Raw genomic sequence first — 6,000 nt, forward strand, 5'->3', positions numbered from 1 at the left:
TAGATGTGGCATTAAAACACACATCTTTTTAGCCTCTTTGATGGCACGCTCATATCCTGCTTTATATCACAGGATTTGGCTTAGCCCAGATCTTTATTTGGGTAAATTAACAAATAAATGGGCCTGCCTGCTGGCAAAGAAATTCATTAAACTCCCAAGACCCCTCCTAGGACATTTCATTTCATACTAAATATTCCACACCGAGTATCATATTGACATTCTAGTACTCAAAGTTATTGCACTTTTACCATCTAGATTATGTTTCATTTCCAAATAAGTCTCTAATTTCATGGCTTGTGGCATATTTGATTTGTTGCTTAAGCAAACAGTAATGAAAGTCATCATCTCCCGATCTCATGAAATCGATAAAAGGACGTTAATCGAAATTCTTAGAGAAACTAAACAAAAAACCATGTATAAAAAAATCCTCATATTTTTGTTTTCAATAAGTAGACCCACTTAAGAAAGTATTGACAAATGACCAGTAATATAAAAAATAAAAATATGAGTCATTTTTATTCGGCTTTCCCCTAACAATGATCATTATCAAATTGCAATTTCAATGATACTGTTGCTCTTTTATGTTAGATTCGCTAACAGCAATCATCATCGTATTTTTTTTGTTAAAAAGATATTCCCCTAGTTTAAAAACCATACTTGGGAGTAGAACCTAGGAAACTGTGCATCAAGTAGTGTATCTTAAAGGTAAGAGAGGCGAGTATCGCTTGTGTCCTACCCAGAGAGAACGACATGCTCCTTTCTTTAAAAACTTGCAACTTACTGAAATGATGAGCCTAGTTTCATGAAGTTGAACCTTTTAAATGAACTTTCTTCACCTTTAAAGTTTTTACACCCCTGAGCGTGTTCTAATTCCTGAACACTATTCCTCTGTTCTGGGATCATGTGTTTCCCATTCTAAAACACAAGAGAACAAAGTAGAAAAAGAGAAAGAAAAGAGCCTTTCCTCCCTGTCAGGACTCAGGCTTATCTCGGCAGCCTCCTATTTTTAACCAGATTGCAAATGGTATCCGCGATCAGAGGCCCGGAGCCCTGAAGGAATGGGCGGGGAGGGGGGTGGGGGTGGGGTTGGGTTGGTGGCAAACGGCTGATCTGGAAGCAGGAAAGGACTTTTGACATGAAAGACAGCTTAAACAGCACAAGAATAGCAATAAACCGGCTGTAAAATGCGTAACGTTGCCCTTGAACGAATGCAAATTGTTCCAAATAATTTTTCCTTTTTTTCCACAGCCTCTGGATGCCCCGCTGGGGCATTTAAACAGCCACATGCTCAGTGTACAAAAACTTCTCTAAGTGGGAAAATACAGTGTACTAATGTGCTTAGAATGAGGGAACTGAACACATCCACAGTTCAGAGTTGATGCCTCCTTTGCTTTTTGTTGGAGAATGAGTTCATTAATGGCAGGCTTGTTGTGGATACTAACTAAGCTTCCAGTCAGGAATGTTGAAGGGTAATTTATTGGCTTAGCAATACTCAATTAACTGTTGAAGTGATTGTTAATTTAAAAGGTAAACAGGTTGTTGAGCCTTTACATGGGATTGCTCATGCAACTGGAATGTATATTTACCTAAAGATTAAGAAGTACGGCACTTACTTTTTTAAAATTATTTTCTATTAGACAGATATATATTATAGAAATGCTATGAATACTATGATGTTTATATATTTTTCCACTCTAAGTTATGAGAATAATATTGTTATATATTTCATATTTGCACAGTTACAAAACACTCTCATATAGAAGGTTCCATTTAATTCACAAAAAAACTCCCCAATATATTATATTCCCCCACATAATCCTTTGAATAAATTTGAATAAAACAAAACGTTCTCTCTCAATAAGGATACCTGTCCTAATCAATTATCTTAATTCTATATTTAAACTAAAAATAGTAGATTAACAATAATTCTCTTACTACTTCGCTATTTTCAAAATCATAGTAGCTGATATATTGAGTAGTTTAGAAAACAATATGCTTACAATTAAAAGATATGTTTTAGGCCACAAGAGAAAAATTACCTTCAAATAATTTGGCAATTTACTAATAAAAATTAGGGCAGAAAGATTTATTTAAAAATCAAATAATCAAAAAAGCATTTAAAGTTACTTAGATACATATGTGCTTTACTTGATAAGTAGATATTTTGCTTTAATATTAAATTTAAATATAATATTTATGACTCAAAAAATACAAATTGCATTCAGGTTATAACTAATCAATAGGCTATGAAACTAAACTCTTCTATAAAGACTGTTTTCCAACAGTAAATTATTTCCTTATTTATTAAGTCTATATTTCCACATTTATCTAAAAATAATACAATTACTACAGTTTCTTCTTGTTCTCCCTTAGACTAAACATCTCAACAAAACCATCTATATATATTGTATAACCAAGGAGGCAAGATATCACTCTGCCTAAATATCAAAAATCACTTTCGAAGTTAATGTTTTAAAGTCAACAAGAACAGAAAAGAGAATTTTTCTACAGTCATACTCACTATAAAAACATTTATGTTTAGAAGCATCCCATTGGAGACTTCTCATAGGGTCATTTATTACCTATTTATTTCTAAGTGCTTTTCTGCAAAAATAGTCAAGTTATCAAAACTAATTCATTCTCCAATCATAGGAAAATGGTACTTCTTAAAATCAGTACTTACTCGTGTAATGTCTTACAAATCTATAACACTGATTAATAAGAGTACAGTATGTATTAAAATTCTAATCCCTTTTCCCCCAGAGATTTATTTCATATTATACTCTGTTTTTATTTTTATAATAATAAATATGGACACAATGAGTACACAAAGCCTTACTGTGTTTCATCAGGGAAACAGCTAGACGACTAACACAATTGCTCCGATTTTAAACCATGTTTTACTTAAAACTAATTTTTCATCAGTGTTAGAGGTTAATAACACTGTTATTTCCTCTATTACCTGGATTTAATAAAAGCAGTGAGGCATAACATTCTGTAAAGCCAGGCAATAAGAGGAAATAACACAAATGTTAACCTCTAACATAAATGTAATGGTAATTACTCCAGTCTAGTTTTAAAATTAATGTCTTTGGTAGTCTCCCAAGTGGCCACAAAAAAAAAAGAAAGAAAGAAAGATAGAAAAAGAAAAGAAGAAAACTCTCTCCTCAGTCTTCTAGCAACTACCAAGATCCAAGGTCAAAAGCAAATTATGCCATCAGTTTGTATGCTTAACACCTTTTGTACACCATATCACCCTTTAATATAGAAGCACATTATGTTAGAAATAAAACACTGCAATAAAGTAGTAAAACTGTAATTATAAATTAGCTAAACTGAAATTACATATCGAAAATTTAACAAAAAAAAAATGTTGTAATACCGAAAACTGACCCACCTTCTTCTATGTCAAGTGTAAAATCAAGTTACACAATACAGTAGATAAATCTCCAAATTAAATACTTAAAAAAGAAAAACATGCAAAACAGTTTTATCTATATCTCGACAGTACTTTTAAAGGGGCACTTGTGAAATTTCCATTGTTTTGTTTGTTTCTATTCTTTGTAAAAATCCATGGTGGATTTTTTTTTTATACATACTTCAGTAATTGTTTCTATTTGATAAGCATCCTTTTCTAATGCTTGGCAGGTAAAATTAACTTCAGTTTTATTACTTGTCAACTTTGCCTTCCACGGCACCAAGAAATGTCAGCAGCCTCCTTGGAAACTCCTTGTCTGCAAGTTTAAGATTAATTTCTATTAACTATCGAGCCCCTACAGTGTGTTTCACTGAGAATCAAATTGCAGATTTGATTTTTGCAATTCTGCTAGGCCCTTCAGCATTTTGTAGGTCCACCAAAGTAAAAATGTTCCAAGCTTTCATCTTTCAAACACCACCACTCATTACAAATTTCAACTGTCTATTATTTCCTGTCATCTTTCCACATTCAGTTTACAAAAGCAAAAATGTGCCTCCCGACTGTTGATGACCAGAGTTTGTCAGAATCCTTTCTTCATAATAAATTCCTATGTACATGGATCTTGTCATTCATTTCTTGTATTCTTCAAAGCATGAGCACCCAAAAATACTTGCTGATTGATATTCATGCATAGTAGAAGGAGAAAGGAAATTCTTTGTTCAGTCTGACATAGCCCAGCCCTACCATATAGTTCTCATCGTGTACCAGAAATCTAATTCCTGATCAGCCCCTTATTAAATAGACTGTGAATGTCAAAGCCTAAACACTGAGTTTATCTTGTCCTCTGACAATTGGCAGGTAGGGTAGGAACAGCAGTGATAAGTAATTCTTTAAAAGAAAATTCTAGTTAGCATGACAAATACAATTATGATGACAGTGTTATCTAAAAAGTACATATCAGCTTTGCTTTGAAGAGCTTGAAATTTTTATCACTCCATAAAACATGGGGAGGAGGGTACTTCAAACGTGTCCACAGGAAGTTTCAGAAAGGGAAATTTAATATTTGACTGATGAGAAGGATCACCAGTGGCCCAGAGCCATGAACAAGGTCACTTAAACAGACAGAAAACCCTCCTCAGGTGTGGTCTCTTTGTTGTGTATTTACACTGGCTTCTGTGTTGAGAGGAGGCCTCCATGATCCTGAAAACTGCCAAAAACTCCTGGCTGAGTGAAGCAATAAACACGGTCTGTAATGATAACCCCTGGCGCACTCCGTGTACACTGAGATCTTCTAAGACCTTTGCTGCACTCTGCAGCAAGGTAGAATAACACTTGAGGTCAATACTTTGGAGGGGTGAGGGAGCAATGAGAGAAGCACAAATGGATAGGGGATCAGGGAAGCGAAGCTGATTGTTTAAAAAGAATGGGCTGCATTGCCATCCAACTGGAACCACCTACCAGCTGCATTACCAGTTAATTATTTAATCTCTCAAAGTTTCCTCACCCATAAACTTTGGATTAAAACTGTATCTACCTCATAAAGTCAATAAAATAATCTCTGCAAAGCAGTGATCGGAACCCAATAATCACGCTCACGCATTATTCCTGCTCATGCTCACTAAAAACTACCAGGGAAACCAAGATTGCAATATAAAATGCACATAGGAAGTTGCACATTGATCTTTTACTATCCAAACCAAGAATTCAAGAGTAAGTTACTTGATTTAGGAAGATTCAGAAGAGCATGTGCTGACATCAGAAAAATATTGAAGAGAGTCTTGAGAGACAAAAGCCATTCCTGCCCCAGTTCGTGGCTTTTTTATGAATAAAATAGTCCCCACCTCTGTTGGTCCCTCATTTGTTGTAAAACTTAGTGATTTTGAGAAACTTGGGATTTTTCCCAAAATTAACACCCATTTTCTTAATGTCTTACAAGGATATGGTGATGGTTTATGTCACTAAATTACTTAAATTCAGTTAAGTGTTGAATCCAATGTTACAGAAACGTTTTAATTTTTATTACTCAAGCTACAGAAATCAAGAAGCATAGATATTAAGATGTTAAGATATTAAGATGTTACTGAGAAGATGATAGGCAAGAGACAATACCAACCGAGGTAGCCTGTAATCAGGATGTAATTAACTCTGGAAAGTTGTCTAACTAAAACAGTATAGGAGATGATCCTGGAGAAATCAATCATCAATGGACTTTGTGCTACGCATTTCAGGATAAGAGCCTGTCTAACCCTGGGAAACTTTTAGTTCAGAAAGAGTAAAGTCATTCTAAGATTCACTCATTGTTTTAAGCATTTGGCAGCACTCTTAGAAATCTGCTCTAGGACCTCAATCCTAGAGCCGGTTCATATGTCTGAATAGAGTAAGCGGGACTTTGGCAGCCTGAAACAGTCCTGCAGTCAGAGATCAGTCTTTTTTCAAACCTCTATCTCCCAGGCTGGCTGGCAATCAACTGGAATCCAAAGGAAAGATACAGGCTAATTAAGGCTACTAATAACAGAAGGTTTTTATATGCTTAGCTTAAAAAGAGGAAGGGACCATTGGAGACTAAAGATAAAGTGGGACAT

This window comes from Neomonachus schauinslandi, chromosome 2, assembly GCF_002201575.2.
Source record: "Neomonachus schauinslandi chromosome 2, ASM220157v2, whole genome shotgun sequence".
In the NCBI taxonomy this organism is placed as follows: domain Eukaryota; kingdom Metazoa; phylum Chordata; class Mammalia; order Carnivora; family Phocidae; genus Neomonachus; species Neomonachus schauinslandi.